Consider the following 15,276-nt stretch of genomic DNA (forward strand, 5'->3'; position numbering starts at 1 on the left):
TCTAGTCTGTTGTTCCTAAAACGCTGCCCAAATTTCTGTTTGGGTAAAGAAGAGCAAGTCCCAGGTGGCTGCTTCTAGACAACTTTGGCTGGAGCTTAAACCCTCAGATCCTGGGTGGCCCTGGAGTGACAGTTCCATCAGCAACAGCCTGCTGCTACTCTGCAGGCCTAGAAACCTTGGGCTTGGGCATTTCCCAGCCAGGATACACAGTGCTCAGAACACAGAGAACCCATGACAGAGTTGAGGGAATGCAAACACTTTACAGATACCGGGACAACTGGGCCTCTGAATGACTGGCCAGGGCAGGAAGAGTCCTACCAGGTCCTAAGCCCATGTGCTCTGTACTGATATGAGTTCACAAGGCCATCAGAGGGTTTTGTAATGGGAATTCAGGCTCTAGCTCTATTCTGGTTCCTCTGGATGTTGGAACAGGTTGCTGACCAAGTATGAAAACCCAGACTCACATCCAGCAGCAATTTTGAAACAACTGGTTCGTGATCCACTGCAGCTTCCTACAAAACTTTGCTAGATGTAATTAGAATAACAAACCCACTTTCTTTTTTGCCTTTGGACAAATGTACCTATGAGGTAGAATCCTGACTTAGCACTGGATAAGCAATCTGATAGCTCTTTATGTTTCTTAAAAATTGGAAAGATGCCTTATCTCTATGTTGTGGTGAGAGAAAAACCCACTGATAACTTGCTAGATGCAGCAATGAGGTCTTGAGCCATGACTGTGTCTAGGCTGTGACCCACCAAACCTAAGGATAGGTGTGATCTCATAGAAATTTAAAAGACAAAATACCACAAAAGTCTAGATTATCTTCCTCTCCAAAAAAAATTTAAATAGCAAAGTGTGCCATGGATTTGTAGTCTGTGCTTTGTGTGGGTGGATATTGTCTCTAGTGACTACATCCCTGCCTCAGGGATCAGCAGACAGTGGGAACCCTTAAATTTGAAATGCCTCAGCTGAAAGTAGAACCCGGGCTTCCTACCCAAGGTCCTCCTATCTCAGTGCCATACACTAAGGCTGCTGTGCCCAGAAGGCTCCAAGTAGGAGGCCTCTTCCCTCAAGCAGGTGGTGGTCAGGCTCCTCTGGAGGCAAGCAGGAAACTCACTCATGTCTGCCACATGATCGCAGAGTCAGAACATGGGAGTAATGGGTCAGTGACCCAGGAGCCCATGTGGCATCTGTGCTGAGTGTTGAAAGAAAAACAAAAATCCAGTGGCAAGAGGTGACAGGAGGTGAAGTCATATCCACAGATCTTGGGGATAACCTAGTTTGGGATGGAGAGTAAGGACAGGACAGACAGACCAAGAATGTCTCTAGGCTGTGAGGGCTGGGCTGCAGACTACAGGGGCCTCCAAGGTCAGTAGTCAGACTTCTTTTTTTTTTTTTTTTGTATGAAAACTATTCCATTTATTTCTGTACTTTATGAATCTTGTTTACACTACCCTGGAGCTCAGATTTTGGGTTCTTTTTTTTCCCCTATTTAGTAGGGTTTTTTTTTTAATTTTTAATGAGAAAGAAATAGCAATGAAACAGTTTCAAAACAGGTTAGTAGGACAGTCACAATAATTAATATATTGTTGTCTTCATAGTAGTTATTCACAGTACAAGATGTAGACATGATCTCTTGTCTAAGCAATATTAGTACAAATCTTCTCATTGAACTAAGAGAAAATAGCTATATATTTATCCTAACATTTTTTTGTATATGAGTGTGTGTGTATATATATATATTTTTTTTTTTAATTTTTTTTAACTACAAAATGGTCTTTCATTTACATACCCCTAGTCAGGACTTCTGGGTGAGGCTGAGTGCAACCTTGAGAGGAGTCGCCTTAGAAAGAGTTCCCAAGCCTTGCCCACAGCTCATCTGGGTTCCATGGGTCCTCCCGTAGGACATAATGTTTGGAAATAATGTCCAACATGCCTCTTTGCCCCTCACAACCTAAGCCGTACTTTGTCCCATTTTCTGGATAATAGCCCCATTCACTGCAAGTATTATTAAATACTGTGAGCCTTTCAGATTTCTCAAGTCCCTGCTTATTCCTAAATATAAGTTTGGTCAGGATAGAATGTACAAGAAATTGCTTGATTCCATGTGCAAAGGTGATGGTATACCAACCAATGATTCAGTTAACATTTGAGTATGGAGCAGGCCATTCTGAGCCACCCGAGACAGGCCCCCTAGGATGATGGCTCCCTCCTTATCTCCAGGCACTTTAATCATGGACAATGCTGTAAACATAGTAAATAGACAGCACTTCAGTTGAGCATTACTTGGGCCACACATAGAAGACAACTGCAGATGTCCACTTACTGTCAGAATTCAACAGTCCTACAGGTGAAGACACAAGTGCTTTGAAAAGTCAGGACAAGCCATCAGGATACACATACAGCCCAGGGAATACACTCTGGGGAACCCCAGAGCTGTATACCCTTCCCCATGAGGTCACCCTAAACAACCTGAAACACTGCCAGCTTGAAGTCTAAAAGCACCAGAGACCCTCTGGGGGCTTCTAAAGTAGCCCTTAGGAATGTTGCAAAGCATGAAAGCTCTTGCCCCCATAGAGAAAACATAGAAAGAGGAAGGATAGACTAGTGTACCTATGTTATTCTTTGGGTCCTGGACTTCAGACTCAGGCGCAAGGAGCAGGTACTGCCCCAACCCCACCCTATGCTCCCTGGTGCATGGGCCTGCCTGAGACCTCAGACCAATGCTGAACAAAGTGTTAAACATGACCAAGAGGTGCAACCTGGCACAAGTGTGAGGCAACTCCCTGCTCCTATGCCTGGGTCAGATGTGCATCTCCCACCTTGCCTGGCCCCCACCTGCAATACAGACACCAAGCAGGCTCCTCGCCATGCACATCAGCCCTCCTGGCACAAGCCGTGTTACCAGCTACAGTTCCTTGTAAGCTCCATGTACCATCATCATGTCCAAACTACAACAAGCAACCTAGCAGCTGCCTGAGTACAAACTCATGCTCCCAAGGGCAGATGCTGGGCAGAGGCCAGAAACACTGCAGGATGAGGGGCAGTCACACATCCAGATAATCACAACTGTGTCTGACAATTTTCCCCTTCCCAAGGGTGGGCCTAATCATAGCAAGGCAGATACACTCAAGGCAGATTAAATGTCCTCTGAGTCATTTCATTCAGGTTAAAATAAAATTGCATTTTTTAAAGTACAAATTTAAAAATTAGAAAATGATTAAGTGACAGAAACTTTTCACAAGAAAGGCAAGCATGGTCCTAACAGCATTAACAGAGGGGAACAGGACTCAAAGTTGTATCTGGTGAGCTCCAGTAATGCTGAAGATAAAAAGGAAAGTACCTTCAAATCGTACTTTCTGCTCACAAATATTCATTAATCTATTCTTTGTGAAGCCAGCTCAGTGGAAGCCTAAGATCAAAAGCATTTATTTGAGGGGCCAGGGAGATAGCTCAGTGGAATAAGTGCTTCCCGGGCAAGCACAAGGGTCTGAGTTCAATCCCCGGTTCCACAAAATAAATAAATAAATAAATAAATAAATAAATATAATTGAGGTGAAAATGTCCCCTGTTCACCTTTGTTTTGTATTCCTAAAGTGACATTTGGGGAAATTCAGCACCCAGGACAACAGAAAATATGCTGAGAACACCAAGAGGCCATGAAGTGCCTTTTGCCAGAAACCAGCACATTTTCCAGGCTGGATAGAGGACTCCTGTGGGCCCTGGGGTCTTCTCAGAGCAGAAAGCTCTCAGGCACAGCACAGTAGCTGCTGTTCTTTTCCCCTTCTGGGAAACACAGCATTTTTGATCTGACTAACCTTCTAATGATGCTGTCTCCCAAAGGCCATTTTCCTGTAAGCTCATACTACAAAATTCCCATTGAAACTACATCTGTAGAGAACTAACTTGTGGTTTATTCATGAGTGAGTATATAAGAAGAGAGCAGAGTGGTGTCCCTAAAAGTAGGAGTCTTGAGAAGCTCACAGGAAGGAAAAGAAAGAAAATGCCCTCCCTAGGTTGCTACCAGAGAGGAGCCAACAAAAATGGGCTCTGGACTACTTTTCTGGGGTCCGAATACCAAGCACATTTCTAAGATGCCTGACTGTGCAAGTCTGGCTGGCTGGCAAGGGCCTGGCCTTCCCACAGATCAGCTGACTGCTTCAGCCCAGAATTCTCCACTGCCCCCCTCTGCTCTGCCAGCTGGACTAGCTCCTGCCTCCCTATCCACGCCAGATCCAGTGCTGATGAAGGCATTCTGGTGGCTCCCAGACCCACCCCACATTCAACACAGGTCAGGCTAAGCTTTGTTCACCTTTTTCCAGAGTAGATGTACTGAAGGGCTCAGTCTCCACGGGCCTGCTCAGTGCCAACAAGCAGCTATTGGGAGTCCAAGAACTCTCTGACACTGTCAGCTTGCAGATTCCTCACCTACTGGGCTCACCCCCTGCTGGCCAGAGAAGCAGCATGCTGAATGGTCCAGCCATCTCAAGCACAAGCAACACCAAGAAGGTGATCAGTTGGCCCTTTGCCCCTATTCCACCTACTCATACATAGTATCACCCATGTCATCATCTGCACATTAGTGATCTCAACCAGTAAAGGACTAGGAGCCCAGAGAGAAGAGGGTGGAGGTCCAGGTAGCACCAGGGAGAGTCCCCTCCACAGCCAAGGACAGGCTAAGCTCCCTCCAGGATGGGCATGACATAAATCAGCTTCCTGGAGTGTCCAGCACACTCCTCCATGCCAGCAACCTCCATGCCAGCTCCTTCTGACTCAGGACTCTCAAGTAGAGGCTGCCCTACTCCAGAACACAGCAACTTTCAAGTCCCAAGACTAAAGGAGTCTCCTCAGATTGAGTTTCCCCAACTCAGCACCAGGGGCATTTAGGGCAAGGGGTCAGAGCATTAGCTTCAAACATTTGGGGCTTCCTCCAAACACATGGGTGACACTGTGAGCAGTCTTCTGTCCCTGGGGAGCACCCTGGCTCACATCTGTACTCCATGGTCCATGGGCCCACAGGCAAGACCATTTAGGATAGAAAGACCACTAGCTCCAACTCTTTGAGGGAGCTAGTCTAGCTGGCAGAGCTAAGGGGCAGGGCAGTGAAGGGTGATGGGCTGATGGTGGGCAGCTGATCCAGGCATAGGCTAGGCCTTTGCCAACCAGCCAGACTTACATGGTCTTGGAAGCTCTGTTCAACCACTTGGGACAGCAAACATCCTTGTGAGATCTATCACTCTCTACATGGAGCCCTTCAGGGGCCTCAGCCTCCGGTCCATGGGACAGAAGAGTCCAGGAAGCTGCCTCCTACTCCTGGAAAGCAAAGCTCTTTGAGCACTGATCCAGCCTCCTCTGCACAAGGAGCACACCCAGGGGGCCAAGCAGGTCCTGCCTTCATTGACAGCATCATCTCAGCCAGACACCACAAGATTGCAATCCCTGCTCTCCACTCTTTTGTTTACCATTAATTAATGGGGCCATATGGAAGGAAGTGATAATCACAGTCAAGGACCAAAGGGAAGGGAGTCTTGGTGACACGGAGCCTGGGACTGAGAGAAGCATGTCCAAGACAGCCCCAGTCAAGATGAAGGCCAAGCACCCCACTTCCTGGCACCTCTTAGGAGCAGAGCATGCCCTTGAGCAAGAGCTCACCACTCCTGTCACTACCTTCATATTTGCCCTGACACCCTCCTGCCTTTTGTTCACTGGGTCACTAGTCTCAAAGACATCTTCAGGTTTCTCTAGTTTTTTAACTATTGGGGCAAAATTCCTCATCCCCTTCTCCCTAAAGGATAATTAAAATCATCACTGTCATTACTGTCATTACAGTGACACAGTCTGATGCCCCAGAACTGACCTACATATAGCCACTCACCTACCTCTCAGATGTTTTGTTTCAGAAATAAAACATCAACTTTACCAGCCAATGATATCTACAGCCTCTAAGGTGAGGCTGACAAGAAAAGCCCTGGTGACTCAGAAGGAGCCAGCAATGAGCATCTAACACTACACAGAAAACCATCAAGTGCTTATTTATTTCCCTATTTTATGAAGAAGAAATTGAATTTGATGGACAGAACCCAGGCCACAGCCCCAGAATATGCTATCTGACTGGAAATGGCATTATGGCGTTCAAAGCTCAAATTGACTTCTTAGTCTTAAATATGCAAATTCAATTACACTGACATGACAACGACACTCCCCAGTCCCCCAGCCACACCATGAGGAGCTAAGAACTGGGCGCTGTTTAATTCTGCACATCAATCCCACAGTCAAACACACCCTGAATATCACTCCTGAAGTTTAGAAGTATGTGACATGCAAAAACAAACTGCTCCTGGGAGCATCTTGCTCAGTACCTCGGGTGGGGGTCCCACATGAGATATTTGAGCACCAGGTCCCTGCTTCAGAGAGATCTTCTGCTTAAAGGACCAGCATTCTTCTCAGGAACAGAGCTGCTGAGACTCATGGCCCAGGCACAGAAGAGGAATTCTGTGTTCCTCTTCCAGAATTGCACATAAAGTTTCCTGTCTTTATCCACAGCATCTACTTCCAATAATACCCTTTCTATCTGATGCACAACATGTCCACAAGAATCTCAGAGATGCAGGAGGGGCAGAGAAAGAGGAGGAACACAGAGACTGGACAGACTGGAAAGAAAAGAAAGCCTCACCCTTCAGAGCAGTTTAAAAAGCCATACTCTGACCTGCTTTTCCTACAGAAAGAGCCTCCTTCTTAGAAATCAACTCTGCTCTCACCCTCCCCCATCTCTGTCCAAGGGGAAAAGCCAAGCACTGGGTGTCTGCCTTTGTCAGCAAAAGAACATAACATTGACTTACCTTTCCTCACAGCTATTGTCTGTCCTCTTTCAAAATGACATCACGGAAAGCAATCATGAAATTTACATGGGGGGTGCAGGGTGGACTGGGGGAGGGGAAGGCAGCTGCCTCCCTCGCAGCGGTCACATGTGGGGAAGCCTGTGTGCGGGTTTCAATTAAATATCTTCTCCCCTCCGTGTGCGAACTCCTAAGCCAGCTAAAGGCGATGTCTCATTTACTTAATGACCGCTCTCATTAGCAGCGGTGGCACGGGCTGGCGGAGGAGCCTCCTTTGTAAATACGCTACCCATGAACCCTTGGGGCTCCAATATATCTGTTTACTCTCTGAGGTGAAATAAATTTACAGTATAGCATCAGAAAGATGGATCTGCCAAACTGAGGGTGAGAGGTGTCCCAGTCCAACAGAGTCCCTGTCCACTGTTCCAAGTCCCACTAATAGAAAGTGCCTACATCTGCCCACACTGACCCATAATCAGTATGCAGTATGATTGGGGTTTTTTAAATTGCAAAGTACACAAAAGGGCAGAGAGCATTTCAATCATCACGCTCATCCCCCTCTGCTTTCTCTGCCAGTGGTTCAGTCCAATAATTCCTAATAGCAACGACCGGAATGACAGATGCCCTGGGTTAGCATGGCTCCAGCGAAAGTGCTTTACAATATTTATTGGTGGTTAGGAATATGACCTCCCATCATAAAGAACAGGCTGCAGAATTTATTACTCAAACAAACGAAGAGTATTACATATGAGTTCATCTGCATATTCAAGTACCAGGAATTTGAACTGATATTTTTTTGAGTTCATAAAAGGTACCTAAAGCCACAGATCAAAAAGGTAAAGTCATACATACAAAGAATAGACCAAAAAATGGTATTTGTTCTGTTTTAAAACTCTCCTTTTTGTGTAAATTTTTTAAACAACAAACCTCTCCTAAAGAGAACTTGGAAATCCTTGGGCACTGGTATTCTACACCTAAAAATGAGAAATTCATTCCAACCAGAGGGAAACAAACTGCTCGAGTTTTCTGTTCTGTCTTTCTGAGTTTTCTCTCAGCCTATGAGCTATATAGGCTATACAGTGAACACTGAGAAGAGAAACGAATGACAAGAGAAGCCACTGTGACACGTGGGCCACTGTGACACTGCTTACCAGTCGGTCTGCAGCCTGCTTAGCTACTTCTTCATGTGCCTATTGTGAGGTTTTTTTGCACATCAGGAATGAAAGCAGGAATTTCCCCAGTTAATTGTTACTCATAAACATTGTTTACCATTTTTCTATGTGCTTGTTTGGACCCCAAATTCTTTCTTATACTGATAAATCAGAATGTTGGTGTTGAAAACACAAGGGTGAAATTGGAACTCAGACCCTGTAAAAACACTCCCCACTGCAACCACTTAGAAGGCCCACAGCACTCCTAGCTCAGAAGTTCATATGGAGATTTCAACAGACAGCAAATATCTTTTTATGATAAACTGCGCAGGACACAAAATCCTACTTGAGTGCACTAAGGACTTGGGCTGCAGAAAGGTGAGTGAGACAGAGTGAGAGTGTTTACTGTCCTCCAAAGAGAGCAGGCTGTGAAGGTCCCAGTCAGCACTAGCCGAAACCTCCTCTTCTACAAAGCAATTAGTTTAACATGCAGCTTGAGTTCTACACGTCACACACAAACCATGTCACTTCATCCCAAAAACAACTATATTTGATTCTCACACATTAATCTGAACAAATAAAGTGAAAAGTGTGTGCAGGAAAATTATGCAAATGGGGGAAAGGAAATAAATGAAGCTTGCAGCGGTCAAACTGAAGATGAAATATTAATTAGCCAAATGCGAACAGTTTGAGGCTTCTGCAGTGACTACCTACCATTTTTCTATTCTTTCACAAACTCATATCCATTTGCATAAAAGGACACATTCAGCTGAGAGTAAGCCTGAAAAGCCATGTCTATCTCCTCTGGACATGCTGTGATGCTGGATATTTTACATCCCAAACCTTTGGCATTCAGAAATTCTATTAAACTCTTATCACCAGGCAGCAGGCTCAAGGCAGTCCTATGTGCCATTGTTCCACAGAGAAGGTGAGATCAAAAGGAAGGCTGGTGCTGAATCAGCCTTACTCGTCAGCAGCATGCAAGGTTCTGGGAGAGCCATTAACTTCAGATATGTAATAGTCAAACTTAAGAAACAACACAAGCACAGGCGACAACAGGGAGAAACCAATATGTGCAACAAAAGGACCTGGTGGAGCATCATTATTTTTTCAAGGAATGTAAATTGTATTTGCACACGCCTCAGCCTGTGAGCATTTCATATCCCCCTTGCAATGACTACAGGCTTCTGGAAGGGTCATCATGGTGGTCAGAACTGGGGGCGCAAACTCCACCTGGGGCTGCAGGAAGGAGCCACTTCAAATGTGCTCGGAAACTTTATATCAGTGCCTGATGGCAGAATCTAGAGCCAGAAGCCCCACTGGAAGGTTAGAACTGTACAAGCATTTTCAGAAAATGAGTTTTGATAAGTAAAGGTTAAAATTTTTAATTGACCATGCCAAGAGAACAAAGAGGGGATGGTGGAAAGGGGAAGGGAGGAGTTTGCCGCCAAGTTTTTCAGGAGTGCTGCCTCCCCGAGCCCAGGGAGGGAGCTTGAGCGGGTGGAGGCGCGAGGCAGGCTGATCAGCACTTTGGACAGCGTCCCCGCCCCGCCCCCGCCGCGCTGGGTCTTTGTTCTCCGCTCGCAGAAGCCTCTCAGCTCGCACCAGGTCTGCAGTCGCTCAACTCCGGCTGAGTCAGTTTCCAGCCCAAGGCTCCCAAACAGCCCCTGCTTGTGACAACAGCAAGGTATAACCTAAAACTTTTTCTTACACCGGGTTGGGACTTTTTAAAATCATAAATCGTTTCCTTAACCAAGTATGGAGCACACTGTTCCTTGAAGTTTTCATTTGTAAAAATTATATGGGAATTTGCATGTGTCTAAGTTTGAGAAGATCCCCAGGAAAACAAATGCTGTCTGACTGGCTGGGGGAAAGAGGAAACTAAAATCAAACTTGTGACTGTGGCCTCTTTCTCTAAGAAAGTGCTCTGTGAGGGCTTGGGGGAAGCAGGCTTAATGATTGTTTGACTGGTAAGATCATTTCACATAAGGTGTAATTACTTGTGCAAATCTGCACACAGACATTCCAAGTGTCAGTTCATTTGCTTCATAAAAACTCTTTCAAGTAATTTTGGTCTAAACTTTCTGCATCTGTAATTAGCACCACCTTCTCCGGTGGCCAGCTGGGGGTGAGGTTTTCTTGTTTCCTTCTGAAAGCTTCCCCGCAGATGGGCGCCTGCCTTAATGCTGCCGGCGACAATTAGGGCGTTGTGTGCAGAGCCGAGATGGTCAGCATTAATATTGTATAGAACAGCTGAGGGCTGGGGGGTGCTGCCCCAGGCAGGCCCCGGCAGATGGAGCAAACAAAACCAGGAGCCACTTTACCCACACTCTGGGCTGACTTTGTGTGCCTGTCTCACACTCGGAAACATTTGGCAGCCAGTTTGTAAGACTCACACGTGCATATACTCACTCACACACAGCAACTGTGAGGATGACAAGGCTGTGGTAACAGTGGTAGCTGGCCAAAGACCCTCTGCTAGAGAAGTCCCAGGTGGACACTGACACCCACACAAAGAAGCACTCGCACGCTCTCTACCATCTCTTCACAGGCTCCTGGCTTAGCAAGGCTGCTGACACCCACTGCCCACCTTGCCTGCCCACCTGCCAGAAAGCCAGAGTGCAAGTAAATTAAGGGGAAGACCCCAACTTCTCTATACTCCCAGCCTTCTACAAAGCCAGCAACTTTCCCGGGGGGCTCTGTGCAGCAGCACTTCTGCAAGCATGAGATCCTGCCGGAGGAGCGCAGCTGGTTCCCAGGGCTGCCCAGCCTTTAGGAGGAAGCATGTGTCTGTCACTTCCTGACTGCCCAGAAAAGAGAACTGAATGTTGATGGGGCATCCAGGCAGAAACATGTGAGCAGGCCTAGGGAAGGGTGTGAAGGGCTGGGGGTGGTACGCACCCAGGAAGCTCCCACAGCTCGTCATCCTGGCCCGATGAGTGAACCTCCTCTCCAAGGCACTTCGTTGTGGAAAAGTTGCTGTACAAACTTCTGTATTCCAGGGCCTTGGGAGCCCCCACCACAAGCCAGCCAATCAAAACCTGGAGCAGATAATCACAAATTGATGCCCAGCAGCCTACCAATGAGGGCCCTCTCCCTACACAATAGGCCTCAGCCCCAGACAATGGGCCCCGCCTGCAGGCCCAGGAAGGGGACTGGGAAGTTCCCCTCCCCACACTGACAGTGAGGGAAGGCAGTGTGGGGGCTGGGCTGTCAGACTAGGTCAAGCCTGAACCCTGGTGGGGACAATCACCATGGACTACATGTCCTAGCCTCCCCCTGACAGTGAGCACTACCCTCACCCAGTCCCAAGAAGACACTGCAAGGGCAGGGAGGAGGTGAGGAGACTGGATACCCTTGGGAGGTGATGTTACGTCCTGGACACCTCAGAAGCCCTTGTAGGATAGCCCATGTAAGAGGAGGACAAAAGGAGCAGGACCCTGGGGACTTGGACATCCCAACACCTCCCTCCAGATGGGAATTCAGAGGAGCAGCCTGGAAGCTGGGGAGACCTCCTCTAGAATTATTTCTCCACCTCACCCCATAGCCAAAATCCTTTGGAACACTGACCATGGCCACACTGAGCATTCTCTCAGGCTTCTCAGTGCTGGCAGAGGTGACTGCCCCCACAGATGGCTGCTGGGGTTACACTGCACCTCTCTCACAGTCTATGTCTAAGTCCAAGGTGGTTACCTCCACCCCCAGCAGCATCGGCCATCAGGAAGAGGGTCATGGGGAAGTTCAGAGCTCTGTAGGAGGTGGGTCTGGACAGAGCCTTGGATAGCCCCTCAGAGTTGTACAACATCCCCCGAAAAGCCTTGAGTGAGGAGGAAGCTTAGGAGGTTGGCCCTGTCAAAGTTAAGAGATGCACTGAGAGAACGGGCTGCTGGGGTCTAGGTGTGGTGGAGCCTTGCAAGAACAACATGGGACTCCAGGGCCACCTGAGATATTGATGACTGGGAAAGGGCAGTGTGTGAATTGACAGCTATACAGATGTCTAGGGGCCTGTTAGTCACTGAGGGATAATGTTAACCAAGAAGGGGCTAAAGACAGGACTAGAAATGAAGATAGGTCATCTCACCTACAGAAGAATATGATGGGCTGTAGTGCTAAGGTCAGTGAAGGGACAGGAGAGGAAGTGGGGCAGGAGAAGCAGGGAGCAGACAAGGAAGTGGACCAGGAGAGCAAGTAAGACAGGAAGAGTAGAGCAGAAGAAGGTATGAGGGACAAGAAGTGGATCAGGAAGGGAGTGGGATAAGAGAAGTAGTGGCAGGAAGTAAAGTAGGGAATAGGAGAGCAAGTAGGGGCAGCAGGGAAGTGGGGCAGGAGAGGAAGTAGGGGGCAGGAGAGGAAGTAGGGGCAGCAGGGAAGTGGAGGCAGCAGGGAAGTGGGGCAGGAGGGGAAGTGGGGACAGGTGAGGAAATTGACAGGAGAGGAAGTGGAGACAGGAGAGGAAGTGGGGGCAGGAGAGGAAGTGGAGGAAGGAGGGGAAGTAGGGGCAGGAGGGGAAGTGGGGGCAGGAGGGGAAGTGGGGCAGGAGGGGAAGTGGGGCAGGAGGGGAAGTGGGGCAGGAGGGGAAGTGGGGCAGGAGGGGAAGTGGGGCAAAGAGAAAGTGGGGGCAGGAGTGGAAAGTAGTAAAATAAGAAGTAGAGGATGAGGGGAAGTAGGGCAGGAGGGGAAGGGAGGTGGGGCAAGAGGGGAAGTGGGGCAGGAGAGGAAGTGGGAGTAGGAGAATTCAGGGGCAGAAGGGCAAATGCAGAGGCAGGTATAGCTGGAAAGATACAGCCCCATCAGTTCACTTTCCCTCAAGCATGGTGGCCTGTGTTTAGGCAAATGAATTGCATGAGTCAACTTTCCGCCACTGCTGAGTATAACAAAAGGAAAGATTTACTTTGGCTCTTGGTTTCAAAAGTTGAGACCCATAATCACTTGGTGCCATTGCTCTGTGGCTGCAGTATGGCAGACATGAGGGCAGAGAACACATGGTAGAGCAAAATAAATCACCTCACAGTGGACAGGTGGCAAAGAAACTAGGCCATGCCTCCTAAGTTTCCATCATCTCTGAACAATGCCATCAAACTATGACTCCATCAGTGGATTAATTCACTGATGAGTTTAGAGCCCTCTTGACCCAATCACCTTACTGTAAAGTCTGGCTTCTAACATCGCTGCTCTGGAGGTTGTCTTGAGGGTGTGACCATTAACTGTGGTGTTAATCAGCTTGACTTGATTAGAACCACCTAGCCAACTAGCAAAGTTTGGGTGTGTCTGTGGATAACTGACATAGAGGACAGCAAACTGAGTGGTGAAGAACCACCACCACCCCGATCTGGGTGGCAGAGGCTTGCAGCTTGGACAGATATAAAAATGGGAAGAAGGAAATGTCCTTGCTTTAGAGAAACGAATCTGTCATGGCTTTGGGATGTTGGCCTCCAGTTCCTCCTGCCTCCCAACTCAGACTCACATCGTGACTCTGCAGTGAGCTTCCAGGCTTCAGCCTTAGACTGATACTGGTCCCAATGACTCTGGTATGCAGTCTGCCACTCTGGAGTTTTCCTTCTCTGATCCCACAGATGACTGTCACAACTCTTCCACTTCTGAAACTATAAACCTATGTAGTAAGTCCCTTTGTATAATTAAACATATATGTTATGTTGATTCTGGTTCATTAGAGTTCCCTAACTGATACATAGGACTCTTTCTGCACTGGGAATCTAACTTAGGACATTATGTTCACAGGGAAGGCCCTTGTGCCACTGAGCTGTAACTCAGGCCCTAGAGGACATTTTAGATCCCAACCCTAACAGCAACCATGGACAGTCACTGTGATTCAGCTTCTTCATGTGTCAAATGAGGGCACAAGCACTCCAAATAAGATCATTGCACATACCATACTGCAAGTAGTCACTGTCTCTCATATCGTGCCCCGAGGTGCAGATGCCCAGCCAGGCAGCTCTCATTGCTGAGGCCACACCTGCATCAGCACATCCACCTGCTCAGCTGACCAAGACTCCCTGCCCTTGGGGAAATATGTTCCTTGGGTGGCATAAGTTAAGATTGGTTATTTGAAGTCACAAGGGTGGGAAATCCAGAAAACTCTTCCGCTGCTTCCCTTTAATAGAACCAAATGGCCTAGAAATCTACCATAGGATGAAGCATTTGGACATGCTCAAAATTAGCCAAGAATTACTCAGTGCTGTCTCTCAGTGTCTGTTCATTCCTGGGAGACCCCCAAGCCCAAGTTCGAGGACCAGTGGGGCCCGCTACTTACCATGTCCTGCCCAACAGTCTGTGTGCCTATTATAGTTTGGAAGCATTTGCTTCAGGCACATGACCAGGGGCTTGTCTTGCTGCCTGTGAGAGGCTGGTTCTGTGGTTAAAACAGGGCTATGGCTATCAAGGATAGTTATCACCCCAGGCTTACTCCAGGGTTTGAGTACTCACAGCACCTGCCCACCATCAACTGCAAGAAGAAGCTGCATCTAACCCAGGGCAAGTATCTAGGGACTACCTACCACCACTCTGTTCCCACCCACTCAGGAGCCCCAGTATGCAGCCTCACACTGGCTTACAAGGGCAGTACTCAGAGCAGGGTCCTGCTTTCTGGACTATAGGGACCACTGGCCACCCAAGAGCAATATGCTTTTTGGTTCCGGCTAGCACTCATGGTTAGTGGTGCTTCAATAAAGCACCACCAACATGCATCAAATAAGCCCCTCTGTTCTGCCACTTGGCTCTTCTGCCAGCTCTGCTGCAACCCAGGATCTCTCAGAACTTCATGGCCCTGGAATTCACAGGGCACAGAGATCTAGAAAACACCCCTACCTCAGCTCAACCCTACCTCCTTAAGGCTGAGAGCTTGAGAAGTGTCTCAAACTACAAGCAGGATAGCTCACCACTCTGAAGCAGAGGAGGAGAGCACCTGGGAATGAGTACCTTTGGCAACATCTGAAGCAAGGGACATGATTAAGGGGCCACCAGCCAGACCTCTGTCAGATTGTTCTGGAGTACAGAAGCTGCACAAGGAAAGTGGTCAGCAGCCCTCAGGTTTCTGAGGCATCCAGCCCCAGGGTTCCCACAGCAGATTCTGCAACAGGCCAGGCCCAGGGCCAGCCAGAGGTACAGGGCGCCTGTATCAGCAGAAGGGAATGTTGCAGTCAGAAAAAGGCTATCTCCTCTAGCATGAGCAAGGTAAGATATCAGAAAGCACTTTCAGAGAAGTTTTCTTCCTATCTGTCCCCCATATAGGCAGCTGGTGAAAGGTACTGTGAAGCACAGAGCACCTGCA

Source organism: Octodon degus, unplaced genomic scaffold, assembly GCF_000260255.1.
Source record: "Octodon degus isolate 3935 unplaced genomic scaffold, OctDeg1.0 scaffold00194, whole genome shotgun sequence".
Taxonomy (NCBI): Eukaryota; Metazoa; Chordata; class Mammalia; order Rodentia; family Octodontidae; genus Octodon; species Octodon degus.